The sequence below is a fragment of the Ixodes scapularis genome, unplaced genomic scaffold (assembly GCF_016920785.2).
Source record: "Ixodes scapularis isolate PalLabHiFi unplaced genomic scaffold, ASM1692078v2 ptg001612l_1___fragment_1__unscaffolded, whole genome shotgun sequence".
Classification (NCBI taxonomy): Eukaryota; Metazoa; Arthropoda; class Arachnida; order Ixodida; family Ixodidae; genus Ixodes; species Ixodes scapularis.
The window spans coordinates 567,157-592,721 of NW_024610176.1; the positions used below are offsets into that span (position 1 = coordinate 567,157).

Sequence of the window (25,565 nt, forward strand, 5' to 3'; positions counted from 1 at the left end):
CGTATGTACATTGACCGCATATGCTTGCGGCGCAGGCGGTACACCAACAGTGCAAGCGCGAGTTTTCGTCGTGCAAGGTACGTCCACGCCGTCGCTCGAACTTGGCGCTCAAGAAGCGCGAGAATTTTCGTCTGCTATTCGAAACGAAAAGGAACCGGAAGTGGCGCACTCGTGCAGGAAACGAGCCCCCGTAGTCAGGTTCTGCGCATGCGCCGCGCCGGCGGCCCACCGGCGCGCGCCGCGGGAGCCGCCAGGGCCGCCGGAGTATAAAAAGGGCTAATTTTTGACGCGCGCGGCGTGACTGACGTGACGTAGCCGACTTCGGCCAGCGTTCGCTTGCGCGCGCGTTACGTCGGAGTATAACAGAGCCTTTACTGTGGTCATGGCGGCCTACTGACTTTTCGGCTTCACCCATGGCCAGAAGACGTACAATACGAGCTGCCTTCTTCAGAAGCTTTGTCTCATTCTAATGTACTCACAGCTACGGCCAGTTGCAATCAAGGTGATTAATACAATCAAGACAACACCTGTAGCCTGACTGCTGACCACATAGTGCGATCGCCGAAGTCTGTGAAACTCCTGCCAGGATTGTTCCGATTTTCGATATCACTAAAGGCTTTGTTTGTTTTTCTTGAGATGGCAGCTGCAAGTTGTGTGGCTCACATACCTAAGTAGGCTTCAATTCATGACCAGCTTTATTCGATTATATTCATCACATTTCTCTAGTCCTCTTTGTTTTTTTCTAGTCGTCAAACTATTAGGCACCTGTATGGAGTAGTTACATTTTGTTTTTACGTTTTTATCAAAACGGTTTGTGTCACCATGTCTGGAATTCAGCACCCTTACTACGAAATGTCAAATTAATCTTACGTTGAGATACTTTCTAAAAGTATGGATGACTGGCTTTAAATGTTGTGTTTCTTTATCGCTCCTGTTCATACTTTGTGTATTACTTCAGTCAAAAGACACCGCCAGTGTTCAATATGCCCCGTCCCAGCACAAGCTTTTCAGCCTGGATAGAGTGAGCATGAGTGAGCACGTACTAAGCAGTACCGAGGGTAATGAGCGTGCACTGCTGCATTTTCAAAGCTTCAGAAATGCTCTTTTTTAGAAAAAAATAAACGCCAGGCATTGTTATGGTATATTCATAAGATTGTGGCTTTCTTGAAGATTGCGGGCATTCTGAAGGTGTTGCCGAAGACTTGCCAGGGTGACAGTGCGGTCGAAGGCGACAAGTGCGAGCTAGTACACGCTCTATCGCAAGCTCTTGTTCTGCGAAAGCACTTCGCAAAGTCGCTCTTGCATGTCTGTAGCCTTTGCTGCCCTATAGTGGTAATGGTAAGCCACTCCGGCTGAAGACACAAGAAATCATCCCATCACTGCCACACTCCACACTTTTTTTGTATATATCCTGCCACACTCCGTTTCCCTTTAAAGGGATGGTGAACCGAAATTTGGATTTCAGAAAACGATGCAGAAGCCGTAGGCACCGCGCTACAATCCCTACCACACTACTCGTAGTCATAAGGTGATATCTCGAATGGACGGCCGTATTTTTGGAAAAAGAGGTTGAGATTGAACGAGGCCGATGAGGCGCGTGACGTCGAGATACCTAGTTTCCTCCTCTCTCCGCTTCGCCCCCTCAAGGCGGCGAGGCGGAGATGTGAGGTCGTTCCCTCTCCTTCTCGAAGAAACAAGACAAACAAATCTGTCAAATGCGCCTCCTTTTTTTAAAATAAGGTCATCCGTTCGAGATATCGCGGTATGAGTGATGTTTTGGTGTTTGTAGCATCTTGTTACACGCTTTCGCCGCCGTGTTTTGTGGAATCCAGATTTCGGTTCAACATCCCTTTAAGTGCAAGTGAAACCGAAATGCCAAGAACGAGCACGTTGTCCTGAACGGCACAAGCACGCATGCTTAGCAACATTCAAAGCATGGAGCTTGCTCTTAAAGCCTCTGGATCGGGCTTCCTGTTGCAGCTCGTGTTACCGAAGCAAGCTTTTGGGCAGATATTTTTTTATAAGTAGAAACTTCACTTGCACCGCAGTGCTCCGACCGGTACTCGGAGTACTTAGTTGCGGGACTTTAGATAAAACGCAAGGGCATTGAGCAGTGCAAACTTCGATTATCGTCAGTTAAGAAGTATTCAATTGCAGTAGTTGTTTTGCTTTACATACAAAAAGGCTAGAGTATGCTTAAATGCTGGGCTAGCAACAAATTGCTACCAGGGGCTCTATGCTACACGACGGGACCAAGCGGAATCAAGGGATCGGGAGCCATCCAGCGACCTGGATGCAGGGATGGGTTCAGCTTCCACGGGATTGGTGCCACCTGGATCTTGTCCCAAAGGGCCAGCAGCAGCTGGATAGCCTCACATTGCGATGCGGGGATGGGGATGCCGAGCGAGCTCGGGACGTGCCGCCCACTCACTGTGAGGGCCAGGTGCTCCCAATGACTGGCTAGGTGGATGTTGATGAGATCCTGGAGAATGTTGTTTACACCCAGCCGCCGGAGCTTGGCGTTCGACGCGTACGGCGGCACCCCCAGTGCCAGCTAGTACGCCTTGCGAATAATCACGTCCATCTTGCCCTTACCTCTCGACAGCACGTTGAGATACGGATTTGCACAGGTGATGCGGCTCACGACGAGTGCTTGGGTCAGCCGGATCAGGTCCGACTCCTTGAGCCCCTGTCTGTGACTCGTTATCCTTCTCACCATGCGCATGACTTGCGTGGTTGTCTCAACGAGTCGGTCGACTGTGTACTTGGCGCCGCCGTCCCGCTGTAGGTGAAGGTCCCAGGATCCGAACCTGCTTCACCACCGGCACGGGGTACCATCCTTTAACGTGAGGCGGATGTCCGCCTTCTTGTTCTTCGGGAATTGGCTTGCCCGCGCGGACGAGCAACAGCTGAGACTTATCGGGGGTGCGCTGGAGGTTGCCGGCCTCGAGGTAGTTCTGCACCGTCTCGATGACTTCTTTGAGGAAGCCTTGCCTCCCGCTGTCCGATCCCGACATAGTCCAAATCGTCAGGTCGTCCGCATAGAGTGGCATAGAGTGTATGCTTCATCCAGGGAATCCGTTCCAGTAGAGGAGGCGGCTTGCACATCGCCAGGTAACAAGGTGGGTGACAGGACCGAGCTTTGCCGCGTGCCCTTGCTCGCGATGGTGCTTGTGCGGATGGACTCGACTCCGATGGTGGCCATCCAGTTGCTCACGAAGTCCCGCACATAATCATATATCCTGGGCCCGCACCCAGTCGAGGCCAGGTTCTCAAACACCAGCATGTGACTGACATGGTCGAAGGCGCCCTTTATATCCAGGGCCAGGACCGCCCGCGTCGTCGTACAGGAGATTCTGTCAAGGGCCATCCCCCCCTTGATCTGGAGCAGGACATCCTGCGTGTAGGTGTGACCAGAGCCCGAAAATGGTGTTCAGGTTGGCATTGAGTTGAATACAGGATGGTCCCCTCAAATATCGCTGTAAACACCTCATCAGGGCATGGGCTTTTAAAAAACTGGAATGGAGTGTCCAGGTCTGTGACGCTCGGCGGTGTCTCTATATACCTGATGACCTCTATTTCTTTTGGATCCTTTTCAAGGGAGTATATTTTCCCCTTCAGGGCACTTTTCTTGTTTCTGGCACTTACTACTGTAGGAACTGTTTCACCCTCACTTTCTTCTTTGCTTTCACAGCACTCATTTGATGTTAATGTGGAAGGGAATTGGTCGGATTCCACTCTTCGTTCCTCCGTATAATGTGCTCGCGTCCAATACGTGCCGTAAAAAGGGTTCTTAAGATTCCAAAAATGACGAAGGGTGTGTAAACATATCATGCCAGCATTTCTTTTTTTTTCTTTTTTTTATTTCCAATGAGCAACATTATATCATGCCAGAACGCCCCCTAAGTGCACACTGCATTTTACAGCGCGCTAAACTATGCCGGAAAAATCGGCGCCCGCACGCAAAGGGGCGTCGTTTCCTCAGCAGTGTACTTTACCTTAAAATTTTAAGGCGCGCCTTTCTTTTGCAGCTAGAACATCTTTCAAAATACTAAAAATGCGTTCGCCACGGACGACCGAGTCTTCCGCCGGCAAACGCTGTCGCTTGCATACGATACGCCTTGAACTTTTCACCCCTGGCCGATCAGGCGCAGATTTTTCCGGTTGCTTCCTCATACCTTGAGCCACCCAGAAACACCGCGCGCCCCCGTAAATAAAAAATAAAAAATAATGGAACGAAATTGAGTGCGTGGACCGCGCCACGTAGCGCTGCCTGACGCGCGCGCGTTTTGGAACTAATTCAGTTGACAGTTCCCTCCGAAGATGAAGCCACTGAAGCCACGACGGTAATCGGACTGGTAGGCTGTTCCCTTTCGAACGGGCGGAAGAAGACTATAGAGAATTCGGCAGCGAACGGGCGGAAACTCGATTACGTACAGCTTCAGTAGTCGACGCTTTGTTTTCTCGATTGCGTTCGCGGCGTTCACCGTGGGCTCGCGTACTCGGCCGCACCGAACCAGCTGGACGGCTGCCGGCGCGCGTACCGACAGCGTCGCCATAGCAACCACGCCGCGAGTGTGGTTGCCAGACAGAATTCGCGCGATTTTTTTTTCTCATCCCTAACGTTGAGTTACTAGAAGTTAGGCGCGTATCATTATAATACATTATGCTGTAAGAAGTTATTAAGGGATATGTGTACCTACCTAAGACAAATGCAGGAAAAATAGTATTGAAAAATAAAATTGGCGTAATCTTTTCATATCTTGATTAAGCCCAGCGTGGTCACCGGGCTAACCGATGCGCAAAATAGGAGGGCATGCATACCGCTCGGGGCACTTCACGGTTTGTATAAGTAGGATGTATGTACTATTTGTTGTGGGTTATGGTGTTGTTCGCTGCTTGTGTCCGCGTGGTGACTGTGTATGTGTGCAGTGTTGTGTGTATGTCCATTTCGACAAAAACCCCGAGACTGGGACAAAAAGGGGACGGACAAACACAAAGTCTTTGTGTTTGTCCGTCGCCTTTTTGTCCCAGTCTCGGGGTTTTTGTCGAAATATTTAACCACCACCAGCTCGTTTGCGCCCTTACCTTTTGTATGTCCATGTCGTGAATGTATGGGCCATGCGACGGGCAGCCGCTTTGCTGTTTTTTTCTTCAAATATTTATTACTTTTTTTTTGTCGCTAGATGGGGGTTGTCGCCGCCCAATTTGAAAAGTGTGGCAGTTGGTGATCTATATCTATTAGAGGGCTGGATACCATTACTCCATCCGTCGTGTTGATCGCTCCGATTTATTTCCCGCTGGTAGCTGTGTCGGCTGTGTGCTGTGTCGCCGTGTTGTGCTGCCTGATTGCAACAAAAGGAGGTTAGGCGGATTCCCCAGCGCGTGTTCTAGGTGCTGAATGCCGCTGTTCACGCACAAGCGTTCGTGAGTGGATAACGCACGTAACAGAGGTGAGCACGGGCAATAGTTAGAGCCACACGAAGCGCGAGTGCGATACCTCCTAACCGCTGTCGACAGAGGGTGTCGGAGCGATTCGTTGTCAACTTGGCGTCCACGGCAAGTGGGCGTTGTGTTCAATAAAGCCAGCCTGTCAGTGTTTTGTAAAGCTATCCCTTCTTTATAAGCGCTTCTGATGCGATGAAAATGCGACCGGTATTGAGCAGGCCGAGCGAGACTTCGGCGACAATCTCGGCTGTTCAGCCTCCAGCGGTTTCGGCCTTACTCGTATTACTTGCGGTGTTGGCGCTTTGACATAGAGATGTTTGGAAAGTTTTTTGCGCCCACAGATGACACCAAACGAGCGTGCGAGCCGTATGCTCTTGCTCCGGCGAGAAGCCGCGTACGGCTCGCCAAGCCTTTTAATCGGGAACGCGACAGAACAGCACACGACAAAACAGCACGCGACAAAACAGCACGGTCAAAACAGCACGCGTCGAAAGAGCACAACGTCAAAACAGCATGGGGCAAAACAGCACGCGTCAAAATAGCACGCGACAAAACAGCACAGCGTCAAAACGGCACAGCGACAGAAGAGCACGTGCCAAAACAGCACAACGACGAAACAGCTCGCATGTAAAAAGTCTGTAATAGGTAGCGTTTTATGAAAACAAAACAGAACGTAAAGAAAACGGGTTGGACATTGCATGGCATTATTTAACAGCTAGTGGAGAAACAATACAAAAAATGTACGCTGGTGGCGACGTGATCGCACACAAGTCAGTGTCCCGAGTGCTGCTGCTGTGTGATTACTAAAACAAATAAAGTTAGCAGTAATTACTACTACTTAACTACGCTAATCTATGAATAGACTGGGTAGTTAGAGTTGGCTGCGTTGTCTGGTTCTTTTTTTAAGTATCAGAGAAAGAGGAAAAGGTACTGGGAAAAAGATATCCACAGGATGAAGTTATGAACTGCCTGGTTTGTGGCGGTCCGGTGAGGTTCCGTATTACTCGTTGTTTCGTAATTACAACCTAAGCGTAAAACGTCCCCTCCCCCCCCCCCCTCCAAAAAAAAAAAAAAAAAAGCGAGAGATGCGTTGATTACAGATGCATTGATAGAACCGGTAAGATAAGGTGACTTTAATGTGGAGCGTATTCAAGGTGCATGGGCACCGATTCTGCGGGGTTCATTCGCCGTCGATAAAATCTCCTGGAAACACGCGGCTAGGGCTTGGAGGCGAGAAGGTGTACGTTTTGAGTTAAATTCACAGATTATTGCCGACGAAGGCCTTGATCGAGTGGAAACCGGGGAAGCATGCGTCAATGCTGTGGCCTTACACTGCAGCATGGGCTGAACGCAGCGTTGCCGCACACGCCTTCTGTTCTTTTTTTTTTTTTTTTTTTTTGACAACTAACGACAGCACTTTGCCGTGCGATTGAATTATTTATTGTAGACGATATCACCAGGAAACTTGCGCGCCAAAATGAGCAAAACTGCTCAAAAAAATTGCGGTGGCTTAGCTCGGCTATACCAGGATATACTAGGGTGCCTTCATGTGCGCTTCGCACATGAAGGCTCCCTAGGATATACGTAGCGTGAGCTTATGCGTACAAAATGAGAGGCTCTACCAGGCGGCTCCGGTGCAGCGTCAGGCTTGACTACTGCGCAACGGAGACGCACAGCTGGGCACGCGGTGGCGCCAGTGTGTCTGCCGCGGCTATGACGTCACTCCTCTGGAATGAGCAGACCCACGAGGCGGCCGCGGCGGCGGCGGCTCCGGCGCGCCAGCTGTGCGCCGTGTGACGTCACTGCTCCTCGCGCATGTGCAGCACGAAGCACGCTCATTATGCGAACCACGCGAAACTGCTGAACCTGGGCCTCTGTAGCTCACGCCACAAAAAGCCAGAATACGGACCAGTGGGGGCTTCGGTACTTCCCAGGGAATTGTCATGCGCGCATCGAGTATACTCCCCACTCCGAACTTGCTTCCAAAAGAACAGATTCGAAAAATTGGCCGTCGACGAGTTGGCTTTCGACGAATGGGCCTAGAAACTCAATTCCTTTACAGTTCCTTATTTGAGAAATGCATTTTTTTAACTTCAAACGCTATATTTAGGGTTCAGCGTTTTCGGGTTAAACCGAATATAACCGGTAAAAGTACGCCGAATTCATTTTTCCACAGTCGGTCTTAACTGAAAAAGTTCAGTATTTTCGAGGGCGTTTGGAGTGGTGTGTGCTTGTGGCGGGGGTGGGGGGGGGTGGGGGGGGGGGGGGGGGGGGATGTGACTCGGAACTACGGTTTCGAGTTTTCCGATAAATTCGGAAAACACCCGCCGGTAAAAGTTTCGTCTATTGCGATTTATCTGATAAACTCTGAATTTCGATGTGTCAATCCCCCCCCCGAACACACACACACACACAAATATATTTTACAATTAATACTTCAAGCAGCGCGTAGAGTAAATGGTCCTGGGAAAATGCCACCACACATATCTTTCAAATTTCGGTCAGGACAACAGGTCATTGTACTATCGGGTCAAGACAAAAGTCACTGTTTATGTTTCCGGTTTGGGCCATACTATTTGTGCCTGAGAGGAAGGAGAGGTTGTGTTTTTGTAACCGCGAAAGCTATGGACCATAGATATTGCATAAAGTGGAAGAGAGTACACTTGAAACTTCTCTATTGCATCTTTTTCCACTCTATCGCTTGCAGCCGCGCGGTAGGTTGATGGAATAGCATAGAATTAATGCAGGCTTCCAGCGACTACCTCCAGTAGGTTATTGATTTTAAGGTATTCACGTTTATTGAAATAACACTTGTGTGCCACTTTTGTTATAGGACAAATTAGTATTGCCAGTAGTAATGGCACCAACGCCAAATCCAACTGAGGAAAATATCAATTAATACAATCGCTTTGTTTTTGTTTTTTGCCCAGAATATGTTTACATTTGGATATTATATGTTTATTATTAATAAGAAACACTACGAATTTGAGCTCCAAATTTCGGAGAATTCGGAATCAATCAAAAATAAACTCAAATAAACTTCGAATTTTCGGCGAAAAATAAACTCATAAAAACACCCTCCGCACATGACGAAAAAACTCCGAAAACACAGAACCCTACTCATTGCTGACCATGACCACTTCTTTTCGCAGGTTTCAGCTTGTCTGCGACGTCGGTTCAACTTTCAACATAAGCTCCGGGGGCGCAGGGGTCTTCAAGACGAAATCTGGGTTTTTCACCTGATAGAGATTTCTGCCGAATTCTTTCTTAAAAGAAGAGAGTTTCAAACAACGTAAATCAAGAGCGTCCGTAAATGCCGCGCATTGTTAAACACCCCTAGCTTCCGTCTACTAGAGGATGGCATAAATACGAGTTTTTTATTGTCATTTCTGCCGTCGGCGCGAATTTATCACCTCTCGCAGTCGTGAAAATGGGGGAGAACGCACCGAGTACAATGCTTGCTAATTTCTCCATTTTGATATTTGCCTCTCCGACCGAAGTTGCACTGAAGCTCATGCTCGTCCTGTGTATAAATACGAGCACACGACGATAATGTCAGACACGATAAGGCCCCAGTGCATTTTATAGAACAGGTCACGTAGGCTGCCAAAGACGGCAAAAAATAAGAAGACCAGTACCTGGTACTCAATAAACATTTTACACAAACGCTTTTAATTATTGCACTTTCGTTAGTATACTGGTTTTCGTCAATAAACCTAATATAACTGAGAAGTTTATGAGTCTACAAATATGCACCGAAATAAAACGAAAAAATTTGTTTGGAATAAAAACCGAAAAAAAAAGTGTGCGGAATTCCAAATAATACAAACCTAAAACGCTGAAAATTGTCAATGTCATGTTTTTGACGCTGTGCTGTTTTGTTGCTGGGCTGTTCTGACGCTGTGCTGTTTTGACGCCGTGCTGTTATGGCACGTGCTCTTCTGTCGCTGTGCCGTTTTGACGCTGTGCTGTTTTGTCGCGTGCTATTTTGACGCGTGCTGTTTTGTCGCCGTGCTGTTTTGACGCTGTGCTGTTTTGACGCGTGCTGTTTTGACCGCGCTGTTTTGTCGAGTGCTGTTATGTCGTGTGCTGTTCTGTCATGGTGCCTTTTAATCGTATCGCCTGTCGCATACTGGCCGCCATATTGTTTTTAGGGTGTTAGCAGTTACACGATTTTCTTCACCTCCGGCGGCTAACACCCTTACACGAATAAAGGCGTTAGCCAGAGGACGAGCCATTTACACGAATAAGGGTGTAAAAATTTTAAGTGTGTACAGGTCCTATTTTCTTGCGGCTACGTGGTGCTAGCTGTGGGCTGGCAGATAATCCGACAACACCACTCATATTACATTGCAGCTCATGGTTTCTGGGTGGGTGGTTTACCGGGGACAGAGAGGAAGGTGGGGAGGTAGGGGTCGGGTTAAACACCGTTCACTCTTGCGACCCGAGAGAGACCAGACCGGTTTTTAAGTCTTTTGCGACTTCTTAGGACCGGATCCGCTGCAGCGGAGCTGGTCCGAAGAGATCGCAAGAGGCTTAAAAACCGGTCTGGTCTCTTTCGGTCTTACTCGGTCGCAAGATTGTGAACAGGCCTTTAGGCTCAGGCTTAAGTTAGTGTACCACAATGTCACATGCTTTGTGTAGGAGTGCAACACGTAGACCCAATCTGAGCCCAGGCCTTACCCGAACTCCATACCCCCGATCTATCGATCTCTCTCTCCCCCCTTGCACAATGCACTCAGGAACTACGAGATGCATTGTGATCTAAAAACTGGGCCCCCCCCCTTCCCCCCCCCCTTCCACCAAGAACCGCAAAAGACAAACCACGTGAGGCGGCGAACCCCACCCCGCAGGGAATATTGCCCGACTACCGACATCAACACCCCCTATGACATTAATGTCGCTTGTCAAGTGGTACTCTCTGCTGGGTGGGCTTTGCCACTTCACGTGGTTTGTGTCGAAGGGTTCTAAAAAGATGAGAGTAATGACAAATCTCGCTTATCAGCCATGCCATTTAGTAGTTTCTGTGTCTTTGAAAGTATACACGAATTGGCAGCTGGTGCGAGCGGTGCCATCAGATTACATTGCCTTTCGTTGTTTTTGGGTGCTTGGTTCATGGGGGACGAGTGAGAGTTGAGTTGGAGTCTAAATGTTTGTTGGGTGTATCCGGAACCCGGACGGAGCCTAAAGATGTGTCTACTTATGCAGAACTGGGTGTCTAAAGATACTTTAAGCGATTTATTTTTAGTGGGCTCAATATTTCACGATTTAGGTCAAAGCTGAAGTTTTGAAATAATTTGTGGGTCCTAATTTTAGTGACGCAGTGGAATCTCAATATAGATTCCAGTGTGTTTATAGCTTACCGATTAGCGAAAAACAAACAGCGCAAGGACAAGGACAGAGTAGAAGGCAGTAGACACACACAGCGTGTGTGTGTCTACCACCTGTGTGTGTCTACCGCCTTCTACTCTGTCCTTGTCCTTGCGCTGTTTCTTTTCCGCTAATATGAATGACCAACTAGCCCAATCGTAAACACTACTGATATCTTACCGAAATTGTTTGCGGGACTTATTTTTCACAAAGTGTAAGCGATTTGCAAAATTGACACAAATTAAGTCGTTTACAGTATGTCGGACGTAGCACCGATGGGAAAGGGAGAAGCTATGATTATTTTACATGACAGTGTACGGTCCTTGCTTTGACATTCAGGTTGTAGGTTTGGACAGATGGGAAAGAAAAGTATATTAGTTAAGAGGTATAAGAAGAGTCACATTATTGCAAGACCGCAGTCTGTTTGCAAACTAGGTTCCCAAGCAGGCCGCGGTCACCCTACACTGCTGCTCAGGGAAAATAAATATAATTTAAAGGTCGAGCATGCGCTGCCCAGGGTTCATCGCAGAGGGTTTGGCATAGAAGTTCATGAAGGGAAAACTGGAGAGGTTAACCGGAACGTCATTTCTGGTTGGCTACTCTGTACTGGGAATAAGGGGTGGAGGTGGAAAGGAATATATAGCAATGAGAAACAGAGATGGGATGAAAATCGTCAGTGGAGATAAATATAGTGATAAAAGCTATGTTAAAGATCTCACACACTTAGTCTCAGTAAGGCACGTTGCACCCCACAAATGTATGTTCAGAGATCAGCAGGCGGGAACTGGCAAGACACCATGGCCCGCCAATCTTTTTCATGCTTTGCACAATGCACACCTCTACAATGGTACATGTTTCGTAGTTTTGTGGTTTTGTACTCACTGCTGCAGCCAAAAAGCTCAAAGATGCGTCAAGAGATCTTCCTCGGCCACTCCGCTTAGAGTACTCCACACCCTGAATACAACCCTTTCCCATTGTGGCAATGTCCAACGCATCTTTAGATCCACGTCCCGGGTTTGTCCGACATACCTTTAAATGCAGTGAATAAAACAGGTGAAATGCTCAGAAATCCTAAAATATGTGATCGACACAGACGTCTCCAAAACTTCAGTTTCCTCAAACAATATTGATACCTTTATCGACTTAGAACAAGAAAATTATTAGGTTTTGCAACCAGGCGAATTGAAAATGTCACGTTGTGATCAATACTAGTATGCAGTTGAAGTAGCAGTGCTGGCCTAGGGCCTCACAACCGTTTGTGTGTCTCCATAAAAGTAGAATGAAACATAGTTTTTTTTATTTGCGGGAAGTAAGTAACAAAAATAAAGATTTTTTACTGACTTTCATACTCCACGGTGAAACTTTCCACTGAAAAAAGGCTATGAGTGCGAGCTCCCTGCATTTAATCACAGCACGACTGTAGGAGCTCTCGAGGAGCTCCTACAGTCATGAATAAGGAGCTCTCGAGCATAGGTGGGAGGTACCCGTTTGCACATTTTATTTCCAGTTAGTCCATTCTAGGGTAAGACAAACTATAGTGTAGCTGTGCTTTCACCTTCTTCCTGCACCAAAAAAAAGTGCAAACATGACATTGGCGCTTTTTCGTTTTTTGCCTTGAAACGGTATTGGCGGGCACCAGTTTTTAACCATGTTGGATTAACCTCAGACTGGGGTAGAGAAGAAACATCAGAATGGTAGAAGAGACAAAAAACAGAGAGGACAATGTCTCAAGACGTCCTGTCTAATTTCTGTCTCTTCTATGTTTTGATGTTTCTTCTCTACCCCAATTTCAGGTTAATTTAACATGGTTAATATTCACCAGCTCGCCTGCACCCTTACTATATTTTCACCGATTTTTACTTCTGAGGTTGCTGCCTTAAACAAGCACTTTAAATGACTCAAGTCGTTTGGCCGACAGCTTTTCAACTCTAAGAGAGGGACAGAAAAACTGACGGTCACTTGTTGGTACTAACGGTGTCATGGTTTGTACCCTGATCCTAGGTGCGAAGTCGGATGACAGATTACATGCATTGTGTTATCCATGACTAGAAGCACATATACCCAATTACAAGTATAGCAAATCTTAGTAGACAGACTGGACATTTGTGTGCATCCGAATTTACTTTTAGGACCAAGGTAAATTATTTAGTGACTTGATTGTAGGCCATCTAATGCCGAGTGGTGATCGTCCAGTAGCATCGGGACTTCGCATAAGCCAAGTTATGTTCCGTGGAAAAATATTGAACTGAATAGCTTTGCCTTTACCAAACCAGGTCGAACCAGGATGTTCTTTGCCACTGGAGGGAGATGTGGATGGGTCTCCTTCAGAAGAGCTGGCAGCTGAACAAGTAAGATTGTGATCTTTGGGTCTATATTGAAACAGATTGATTTCATTCGTTGTGTCACTGCTATAATGAATCTCTTAAGAATTAAGGTGATGTTACTTCAATTTCAGTAAAAATTGCCATGAATGACTGGCGAAGAGGCGAGAAAGAACGAAAGAAACTGAGCAATTAATAAGGTGAACTTAATAGCGTCACAGATGTCTGTGCGGCACAGGAGCAGTGTCGAGCGCTTGGGTGAGATTGATTTCGGATTGCCAAACGGGGCCCCTTATGTTTACGCGTGGGCTTCTCGAACAATCGATGTAGAATGTTCGGCAAGTAGAATATTCCGACCTTGAACAAACAAACTTCTCGAAATTTACAAGAACATTATTTTAAGGGTTAGCAAAAATGTTTGTCTGCTCCTAGGATTCGAACCTCGGCCCCTTTACGTGGCAGCCTAGCGCGATAACCATTTGGCCACAGAAGTGCTTGCCCGGTAAAGCACGTGGCAATATCAGTAAACGTGAGATCTGTTTCTTCTTTGCACTTAGCAAACTTGAATGTCATCATTTGTCTGGATTTGTCATCTTGAGGGTTCATACCTAATTAAACATGTTACAAAAGTTTCATGCACAGTTTGCAGATTCCATCATGTTCTGGTCTGGATTGCACAAAAGTAGAAATCCTCATCTGAACATTATGTGAAAAAAGGGTGGCTGTAATACTTGGCGAGTACAGCTAAAGTAGGCATATGTCGGTCCACAGAAAAAAATGTTCTGGTGCGTGGCAAAACCTTTGCTGTTTAGTTTCAGTGAAACTACGACAGTTCACAATTTGTGTCAGGCATTTTTGTGCTTCAAGCTGGCTGAAAAACAGCATTCTGGTCTGTCAACATCAAAGTGGCAGCCAACATTTCACCTAAAGATGTCAGCCACCCTTAAGATCGGCTGTAACAAGATTGCTAACATTGTGGCCTGCCATAATAGTTTGGAAAAACAAACTAGAGCAATGCACCGCTGTGTGAGAGTCTGTGGATTCAGAAGCTTGTATATGCTTCTGCTTCTTCAAATCAGGATGAAGTCTCAGGACCCTCACTACTACAAACTAATGCAGACACCACAGATTCTGAAGAGATGGGAGATGATCAAGTAAGCATTGTTGATGTGTTTCTGGGGTGCGCCTAGAGACAAGGAAGTACAAACATGACAAAGGCGCTCTCGTTTTTTGCCTTGAAACGGTATTGGCGGGCACTGATTTTTAGCCATGTTGGATTAACCTCAGACTGGGGTAGAGAAGAAACATCAGAATGTAGAAAAAAAACGAACAGGACGACGTCTCAAGATGTCGTCCTGTCTATTTTCTTTCTCTTGTATGTTTTGATCGGCTGTAACAAGATTGCTAACATTGTGGCCTGCCATAATAGTTTGGAAAAACAAACTAGAGCAATGCACCACTGTGTGAGAGTTTGTGAATCCATAAGCTCGTATGCTTCTGCTTCTTCAAATCAGGATGAAGTCTCAGGACTCTCGCTACTACAAACTGATGCAGACAGCACAGATTCTGAAGAGATGGAGGATGATCAAGTAAGCATTGTTGATGTGTTTCTGAGGTGCGCCTAGAGACAAGAAGGTGTTCCTATGAAAACTTGCCATCTAGGAGCACGTGGAAGAATGCGTCAGCACCCCATCCGTCACATTTCACTAAAAATAAAAGTAATTGCAGTGCAGCATGTCCTGGTGATCCGAAGGGCGATTGTTTAGCAGGTAATTTGAACGAATATTTTTGGCATGCATTTATCACAGTTCAGCAAAGGAAAATGAATAGGGTTTAGTTGAAGATGATGGAGTATCAAAAATGAGGTGGCCGGTGTTGGTAGCGAGGTGGTGGTCCGGCAGTTACTGTTGGGTGCCGGCGCAGGGCTGTGTGGATAGCCTTGAATGCCAGTAGTGGCGATGTCTTGCCTTGTCAATGTCGGAAAAGGAGGGTGGCAGCCGCTGCTGCCGGCGTTGTCGTGGCCGGGGAGTAGACGTCGGGTTCATTCGCGAAGGTGACCTGGTAACAGTGGGGGCCCGCATCCTCGTGGGCTCTGCCGAGGGCAAGGAAGGACACCGGGGACTGTCGGCTTGTCTAATCCAAATGCCAGGGTCAACTGTTCCAAACCGATACTAGCAAGAGCTGAGCAGGCACCACTGCAAGTGGGGCATGCGCTTCTCTCGTTCAGAATTCATGCCCGTACGATCGCTAAACTCGGAGTACTACATAGAGTTGTTAGTGAGCAAAATGCTTTCAGCTCCTCAATACCACACAGACATAAGAAGGACGGGGCAATACCATGCATTTTATGTCTGTGTATTATTGAGGTGCTTTTCCAGTCAGCTAATATACCAACTAGCCCACTTAGCCATTTATTTCTTTTAGCTCCCATTTTCAGTAAACCTGCCCATGGGACCGATAGGAACTAAATCTAAAATTTATTGCGAAACCAAGTAGGTTTCAAGGTAGGTTCAGGCTTTGAAACAGAATTCGAAACCCATCGGGAAACTGAGCAAGTTTCGAGGTAGGTTTGGGCTTCGAAACCATTTGTTCACCAACCGAGTGCTAGGAAAAAAGTAAGTTGGTGCCATGTGACCTTGAAGGATCACGTAACCTTACATAATCATGTATGTATAGGTGATCTCGTACAGTTACATGATCACGTCTCACATAAGGTTTATGTCTTACATATGGCTTAAATAGATGCTGTACCGAAATTCATATTTCACAAAATAAGCTTGCAGAAGTGTCCAACAGGGGGCCATAAACCACGAAACATCACTCGTATAGCCATATCTCAAGCGGATGGCCGTATTTCTCAAAAATAAAGGAGCGCATGAGGAAAAATGTTGAGGTCATCTTATCGCAGAAGAGTTGAGAAGGAGGAGAAATGGCCTCGCTCCCTTTCTTCTCTGTACCCTCTCGGAGTCAAAGCGAAAATAGGAGGAAATGAGAATCACGAGGTCACGCATCTTTTCGGCCTTGTGCGAGCGCCACTCTTCTTTTACAAAAATACAGCGATCCGTTGGAGATACCGCTTTATGAGTGACGTTTTGGGACTTGTAGCGTCATGCCTATCAATTCTGCGTTGTTTTCTGAAATTAGATTTTCGGCTCAGCATCCCTTTAAGTAGAACATGTAAGGCCTGAGTGCAGTATGTCTCCCCGAAAAACCTACTAGTCTAAAATGACCTGCTAAAATCAGAAACTTTACGCATGGAGGTTAAACTTACCTGGATTACGTCTTTTACTGATCCAAGTATTGCATTAAAAATGGAATTTTCAACTCGCGCTACGAATCAATAAATAAAGAATGATTTTAGGGAAGGTTAATGGCGGCATCTGTTGGCAGTTAAACCTTTTGATTGCCATTGGAACAGGAGTTAAGGAAATATATTTGTAGTAGGACTTGAGCCCTCAAATTTTAAAGAGAGTCGGATCAGCCAAATAAGCATTCGAGAAAATTGACAGCTTCATAGGTCAAGTTTTTTCGTTTTTACGTGTTACTTCAGACTGGTAGGTTTATTTTGGGACATGCTGTAAAACATATGGCAAGCTGCATTCTTCTTCCTCAGGGGATGATAGAAAAGAATGCTCAGGCATAAAGTTCAGCTGGTTGATTTGGCGTGGATTCGGAGCACCGTGTTTGTTGGTATTTGTTTCCACTTGCCGCTCGAAAGTCTGAAGCATGGATCTCTTTTGGATTGCTTCAGAATGAGGAGCAACCAGAAGCTCCGCCTTTAGAAGCAGCATCGTGCTTTGGCTGCGCCGATAATGGTGCGATAATGTGTCGTTGCTACCACGTATGCACAAAGAAGAAGATTGGAATGTGGTACTTTGAAAGCCCATCTAGTAACTTTAGGTCCGGGGTGCACACATACGGCCCGCAAGCACTTTTTGTGCGGCCCACGACCCGGCTTCGTGCAAAAAAGCGTTCACTGTGTCACTCAGTGCACCGTATGCCCGCTCTACTTGGCAGAAAGCATTAGAACTCGTTGAACTACTTTCCTCAAAGTCCTTTTTTCTGGAAGGAAAGTCTATATCATCAGTTCAGATTTTTCCTTTCCACTGAGCCGCAAATAACAAAAATACAAAAACATGTCCTGTTGTTCAGTGTCCCCCCCCCCCCCCTTGTCCACTGCAGCAGTGCGACATCCATTCTTGCCCTCTTTCATCCTGTCTCCTGCTCTCACCATGGAGGCTACAACCCTCTCCCATTCCGTTGGTGCATAAACAGTGCCCGTTCGATACAGAAGAGAAGTGTATCAGATAGATTCCTGCGTTGGGCAAAGCTATTTTTGTTTTACGCGTGGAGTATGTGTGCACTCCAAAAAAAGAAAATTGACCAGGACAGTAAAAAGTTTAACCACGACTGGTCAAATTTTTCTCCTAAAGAGAACAACCAATTCAAAAGATGCCAGATAATGAAAACCTGCCTCTAGCAAAAAGATACAAGTTTCAATAGGTGCGGCCTGCACAGTACCCATTACACCTAAAGCAATCCATGCTTGCAGCTACATTTTTTAGTTCAGCAATGAAACAATATTTTTTTCAACTTTTATAGCAGTACTCAAAGAGAAGTGTGTACAAGGTTTGATTTTGAACCAGTATGTAGAAAGTGTCCCTGAGACAATGCAAAGGCAATTGAGCACATTCAGCTCCTTATTCGTTTGATGCGCTGCTTATGGAACTCGGCTATACATGAGCTCGCAAAACATTTGATGGTGTAAAAAGCTTACAGATTGATTCACCCAGGCACTTGCCTCTGCTGGGATGCTTTGTTGCAGCTTCAGCTTTTCTGCGCAAGTTACTATCCCGCTGCAGGTCTGCGCGAATAGAGTACTAGACATCACAACATGTCTCGAGCACTGCCGTCTGCCTCCAGTGGACTGAAGTTCTGATGGCATGAAGCATGCGTCAAATGGTTACTGAGGGCGGTCTGTTTGCTGAAAGTGCATCATACCACCAACGTGCCGAGAGGTGGAGCCGGCTAATTACAGTCAGAAGGGCAGTCTTAGCTGAGGCTGGACGGACATGAAGCCGCAGAATATTACTTGGTCATGTGCACCTTTTGTGCATGAGGGCAGAAGCAGAACACATCCCTGGTTGTTTAGAAGGCAGTAAATGCTATTTTACCGTATTTACTCGCACAATGAACGCACTGGCGTAATGAACGCACCCCCCAAGTCCTCTCTCAAAATTTCGACTTTTTTTTCACTCTCGTAATAAACGCACCCCCAACTCGGATGTCAAAATTTTTACCCTCTCCCCCCACGCGCGCAAAATGAACGCACTTTTTTTTATCCTGGTGCAGTGAGGTCGCGAATGCATGGGCAGCGTGGGCGAACAAAACGCCTTTCAAAAGAGTTTAAAAAAATTGGAAAATATCCAAGGGAAGCAAGAAAAAAAAACATGGAGAGGAGCTTTCTTTTTCGCACAGCGCAGTCTGGACTTTGGGTTCGCGCGCCGCCGCGCGCAAGGAGGCAAGAAAGAGAAGCGCTCTAAAAGAACGAAACAGCTTGCGAAAGGGGCAAAAAGAAAAAAAAATAGCCACGGAACTAAGAGAAAACGAAAACAAAGAGGAGTTTTTTTTTCTTTTTTTGCACACCGCCAGTTTGGTTACGGGGGGGGGGGGGGGGTCGCGCGCCGCGCGCAAGGAGGTGAGAAAGAGTAGCGGAGAAGCCCTTAAGGAAACGAAACAGCCTGCAAAAAGTGGCACAAAGAAAAGAAAAAAACAAAAAAAACACGGAACTGAGGAAAAACATAAGAAAAAGAGGAGCTTTTTTTAGCACTCCGCAGTTTGGTTAGGGGGGGGGGGGGGTCGTGCGCCGCGCGCAAGGAGTAAATAAAGGTAAGCGGAGAGCCCTCGCCTAAGCAAACAAAACAGCTTGCGAAAGGCGGAAAAAAGAAAACACCCAAGGAACTGAGAAAAAGAAAACAGATGAGTTTTTTTTTTTCTCACAGCTTAGTTTGGTTACGGGGTCGGGCGCCGCGCGCAAAAAGATAAGAAGTTACTTCGATTTTTCAGGATAAAAGGTCGGTTCATTATGTGAGTAAATACGGAGTAAATACGGACGCAAAAATTTTACTTCGTGTAATGAACGCCCCCCTAACTTTGCATCGATATTTCGGGAAAAAAGTGCGTTCATTCTGCGAGTAAATACGGTAAGTCTAAAGCGAACTGGACAGCAACTTTGAACAGAGCATTCCGGTCAATAGACTATCGGTCCAGTAAACAAGGTTTGAGCGAAAGAACATTAGCATTGATGTTACAAGGCTAATAGTGCACAATATTGTAAAAGCATCTGACTATTAAATGAGCACTCTAATTAAATAAGACATAAATAAGCCTTGTCTTTCGTGAACACACTCACCTATAATTTGTGTGCTTGATCTTGAATCATTGTAGTGGACGACTAAGTTTAGGTATTGTTTTTCTGTGGAATGAAATCAGTTAGATATGACATGACGGTAGCATAAATAGGGGTCATGTTATCTTATGGTCATCTTATTACATACTGGCAACAAAAATACTACAGAGAGCCCTGAGAACAAAATAAAAGTTTTAATACTAGTCGTCAAACCTACAAAATACTACGAGTCATGTGAAATTATTCTTTCGGATGTTGCAATCACTCTGCCTTGCAGGTCTGAATAAGATATTTGTAACTTTGTGCTCTTAATGCTGCCTGGCCTTGCCATGCAGGCAGGCAGTTATCAACGAACTCAGTGTCATATTAATCAAAATTTGGCTTTCTTACTTTGAGATAGATTGCCTCACTTTTAGCATCCAAAATGCTGATGATTCCTATATCGCAGACTGGGCACCACAAGGATGTAAATATTGCACATTTTAGTTTTAATGAATCACACAATTTTGTCCTCTCATGTTAGTGTATTTTGTGTAAATTGAGTAAGAGCAAGGAGTTTTCTGTTTAATAATTGTGAATTTAATTTTTTTTTTCAGAACCAAGGTTTCGTTGACGAAAAGAAACAAATTGCAGCCCTTCTCATGGCATATGTGATGCGGCACAGGGTGAGCGATCAGGGTATCGCAGACCTCTTGGATATGCAGAACATCATAACCCCCGGTCGTGCACCAACATCAAAGTACCTTCTTCTGAAGACTTTAGGAGCTGAAGTCCCTGGTACAGAGAAGCATTTTTACTGCATGGATTGTATAGGGTATTTAGGTAAATCAACCCCTGAGGGCCAGGCTCATTGCGAAAACTGTGAACGGGATGTAGATATAGTGTCTTGCCCTTTCTTTCTTGTGATGCCTCTGAAGGAGCAAATCGAACGGATCCTAGCACAGCAAAACCTCAAATGGCTCCCACAAAGCAACGGAGCTAGGAACACGATTGGAGACGTAAAGGATGGCATTGAACATGCAAGACTTTCGGCTGATTTCTCTACTCATGATATATCCCTGCTTTGGAATACAGATGGGATCAGGGTGTTTGAGAAATTAAGCTTTGATATCTGGCCTGTTCAGTGCGAAATTCTTCAATTGGACCCTGCAGTGCGGAAACAGAATATGTTGATGCCTGCCCTGTGGTTTGGGTTTTCTAAGCGAAACATGACTACTCTCCTGACACCCTTTACGAAGGAACTGCAAGAGCTTTCTACAAGATTTTCCTGCGTGAAAGATGGAAAAACGGTTCACATAAGAGTGTTCGCTGCTGCATGCTCGGTGGACGCCATTGCTCGCTCTGCAGTGCGGAACTGTAAACAGTTTAACGACTTTTATGGCTCCGGCTGGTGTTAACACCCAGGGGGTTCCAGCTGTGAGTACTTGGACCCTCCTCCAGAGCGCAGGACAGCTGTCAAGCATCTGAAAGAGGCAACAAGTGGTACCTCCTCAGTGCCCGCCAATGGAGTGAAAGGCCCTTGCATTGCAATGACCCTTCCTCGGTTTGATGTGGTAGACGATTCTATACCGGACTACCAACACTGTGCATGCCTTGGTGTTATGCGTCAGTTGCTCAAACTGTGGCTAGAGAGTGAGTACCACGAGTGTCCGTGGTATATCGGAACAAAGTTGCCACAACTGAACAGTTTGCTTCTGGCTCTCTCCCCTCCGACAGAGATTACCCGCACTCCAAGGAAGTTCGAAGACAAAGCTTACTGGAAAGTGTCGGAGTTGCGGGCACTGACGCTTTTCTATGGTTACACCGTGTTGAAGCCCATTTTTCCACTAACCTTTTTTAGACACTTCTTATTACTTTCGTATGGGATGTACCTGTTGCTGAAAGACGATATTTCAGAGCGTGACCTCACGGAGGCACGGGTTCTGCTAGAGAAGTTTCTGGTGCAGATGGGGACATTGTATGGCGAGACCAATGTGTCATACAATGTCCACCAGCTCCTTCACCTGACAGACTCTGTGGAGGCTTGTGGTCCGCTGTGGGCGACGTCCTGCTTTCCTTTTGAAGGGCGGAATGCCATCCTCCTCAACTACTTTGCAGGCACACAGTCTGTCGCTGAGCAGATTGCCAGAACTTTTATTTTGTGGCAGAACCTTGTTCTCTGGGCAGAGGATAGAGATGCCTGAAGGAAGGGAATTTTTTGAAAGGATGGTCGGTCGGCAAACCATGGGGAGGAGTGGGGTAAAGCTCCCTGGCGGGATAGTTGTTTACCGACGTCAGAGTTGCTCTGGCGTCAACATTAGGATGGAGCTTGTGTTGGAGAATCACCTGGGAGTCCTGCCACCACAAGCCAAGTAATACCACCGTTTTCAGTGTGGCGGGATTCTGTGGCACTGGGAGAGCTCTTGCATGCCTAAGAGAGTTAACTGCGCAGCTGAGCTTCAAGATGGTTCCATTGGAGTTTTGCAAGCGCTCGCTGTGTTTGAAGGGAGCCCTCCGCACCAGCAGCCCCAGTGCTTAGTGCTTATCGAGAAGCTCGAGCTGGTGCGGAGTGCTGCTTTCAGGGACAATCAGCTCGGTATTTGCTTCTCAGCTGTTCGAGAGGGGACACGAGCAGGGGTGGTAACAGCATGCAGTCCTGACACTCTGAAGAGAAAGTGTGTGATTATGAAGCGAACCACCACAAGTTTTCTTGTTGTGGCCCTCCCCAACCAAGTTGAGCGTGATTGAGTGTGTATGATAACAGAAGAGTGCTCCAAGAACTAAATTTCCACAGATAGTAGAATCTTTTTAGAAACAAAGCATGAGCATGTGTTTTCATAACAATTTCCAGCCATAAGTGGGATGCTGAACCCAAATTTCGGGGGGAATATCTTGGTTAGAGTCACCTGTATAGCTCGTCAGATATTCATAAACCTCATCACTTTAAAGGGGCCCTGCGACGACTTTTTGACTGTTTTTTTTTAAATTTACACCGAACCTGAGCATACTGAACATAGTAACTTAGTGGAACTTTTCTTTTCTTGAATATTGCTTCATTTTACAAGTTATAGGCAAATTAAACTTGCAAAAACAAGCAAAAAACAACCTCCTTCATGACGTCCCTAGTGCTGGCTTGGGTAGAGGAGGGGTAGAGAGCTCAGCGAGTGCTCAGGGCTGCCGCACTCTGTGTCAACGGCTCGAGAGAGCGCCACTAAAGCGTAGGCTGGATCGGCTGGATGAAGCGGGCAACCAGGGTGGCTCGCATTGCATTTGCTGCGCGACTAAATGCTAATTCAGCATGACACTTGATTGGCCACAAACCACAGCAAACGAGGGGTAAAGATCAGTTCAGAACGGGAGCCACTTCATGCTGCCGAACCGCCAAACGGCCAAATTGCAAGCCAAACCTGCTTGCCGAAGGCCTTCAGGACACTCGGAACTGGTCGGATCCCCCGGCCCATACGACCGCAGCGCCACCGTATTCATCCGGCACCTTTCTATGCCAGGGGCGGGTCCAAGGGGGGGGGGGGGTGGCGGCCACCCCTCCCCCCTTCTCCCCATGTCAAATTTCCCCCCTTCTCGGAGGGAAATTTGACATGGGCGGACCCCCCGGTGCACATGAAAGAGTTTGAGAATAGCATCCCCACAAATTTTCGGCCCCCCCCCCCTCCCCCCAAAGCAGAGTTCTGGATCCGCTCCTGTTGTATGCTCGCCGCTTCACAGCAATGCTTGGCGTGGGCGTTGGCCCCTGATTCCGCTACCCCTTTTTAGTATGCGCCGCCTTTTCCACTGCTTGGTGGCGGGTATGTCAACGGGTCATTTCTTGTTTCTGTACTTTATAAACTGCATTTGTTTCTTTTCTGATCTAAAATACTGAACAAAAATACTTTCATAAATAATTGAAACAGTTTATGCCACTTATATTTTGTATTTCCACTAAAACAAACCTTTTAGTAACCCTGACCATTCGTAAGGCAGGAGCTGGCCAGGACCGACAACGTCACAATGTCACCATGTGCGTTCGGTACCATGGGGCGCCTCTATAGGTGGAGAAGGCTTCCACGTCGTCCGGTTAAAATATGACGCACTGATATTTAGTTGCTCTCTCCGTGCCCTCTGGGTTTCCCAAACCGCAAGAGATGCGGAAACGGCAAAAAAGGTAGACGCTTAAATAGGATTGCAGGGCCTCTTTAATGCTCTTTAAACCTAAAATGTATTAAACAAAAAATTAAAAATGTTATGATGCTTGTAGTAAGTATTACCGGAAGATCGTCTCACGTGACCGAACTCTATGAAGCTGCATCGCAGACCAGACTGACTAGGCTCTCAGACTGCCTGGTGACTTCTACTGGCAATGTTGGTTGTCTTGCCTTTTCTTTTTTCTTTTCCGCTGCTTCGGAAAGCCATCATTTCTTCACGAACAAGGGGTTGACCTTCAAAAAAAGCGATAGCAGTTGGATGATTCAAATGGTCCAGATGGCAGCAATATGAGCTGACACAGTTGGGGTTAATCAAAGTGAACAAAATACAGGAGTGGGAGTCCCCCGCGTGCCAAGCCACGGAACCTAGTGGTACAATGGAACAGGAAGCAATGTGGCAGTCCATTGCACTTTTCCTTTTTACAGTCTTAAGCGCGAAACACATGTACGACGAAACCGTCCGATCCGACGTCCGATCAGGCAATACGACAGTCGGAGGCGAGGGTTTCCAACGCTCTCCGGTGCTACGAAAACCCTCGCCCCCCAAGGTCATTCCGGCAGTCCGCACGTCGGATCGGGCGGTTTCGTCGTACATGTGTTTCGCGCTTAACACACAGAGCCCTCTGCATGACATTTTTTTCTCTCCGGCCAGAACGCTACTGTTCCAGCTCATATTGCTGCCTACGTACTGTACATTGTTTTTGTTGACTAGCAACGGGGTATGCCATCTGCGAAGGAGGAATCTCACCGTGCATGTGACCACTCAATGTTCTTGCACTTCCACTGTTAAGCGCAGAGGAATGCAGTTTGGTTAGCTGAACTGGTTAATCGAACCCATAAATCCTGGGTTCAATCCACCCCTGTGTGTTTCGATCTGGATGAGCATCGCACCGGCGTGCGGTCATGTTTCACTACTGCATGGTGCACGTTTAAGACCCCAGGCTAGCAGTACTGTACTGCACAGGCTAAATTGCTCATCTACAGCTGGGAGACTCTTCGCCCGTCGAGGCAGACCATGTTATAGGCAGTATAAACAAAACCCAACCCATTAGATTAATTAAAAGAAATCCCGCCAGAGATAAATTCAACAAGCCCCATGAATGTTGTCCTCCAGGAACACTTAGAGCTTTAGTGGGATACACTTTGGGGTTTACTGTGTAGGCATCTTTTCTATTTCCTTCTTCAAAAACATCACAGGAAAGAGCAAGAGCTCTTGTCAATATCCAGTTCACAGTTTTCTCAAACAAGATCCCACGTATAACGAAGTCTATGTCCTTCTTTTTGTTGTGTGTAGCGAAATTAGAACCGGTCATGAAAGCTTGCAATGTTTTTATTAAGTACCCAGTTTTTAGAAGACTGTTTCTGCCTCTCTAGTTGTGTATAACCATACAGTGTAATGATTGAAAGTATGAAAATTTTGTATAATGGCTATTATCTCGTGATGGTCGATCTCCCTTATCACTCAGGTTGGCTAGCACTTTGTGCCTTGTGATGATATACATGCTACATAATTGAATTCTTAATCAACTATAGACTTGCTTGTTAGCTCCTAGCTGTGGTCCGTGCTTCTGCAAAGTTGGCTGAGGAAGGCACCTGGGTTGCTGGTGGCTCGAACTATCATTTGTACATAAAGGTGGTGAACTATCTTTTTGTGTGCTAAGTGCGTGCTATATTATGTTTTTCTGTGTACATGTTTTAATAAACATGATTGTTTTTTGGTTGTCTCCTGCTTAGGAAACAAAATAAAGATTCTTTGATTATTTGAATGTGTGCTTGTGCTTACTCGACAGTACTACAGGGCACATATTCCTATTCCTGCTTTAAACATGATGTATTTCC

At 46.5% G+C, this 25,565-nt stretch overlaps 1 pseudogene; it reads left to right on the top strand.

The window, feature by feature from the left end:
• The first annotated feature begins 20,756 nt into the window (after positions 1-20,756).
• LOC115320280 lies at positions 20,757-22,275 on the top strand (annotated as a pseudogene).
• The last annotated feature ends 3,290 nt before the right edge of the window (positions 22,276-25,565 follow it).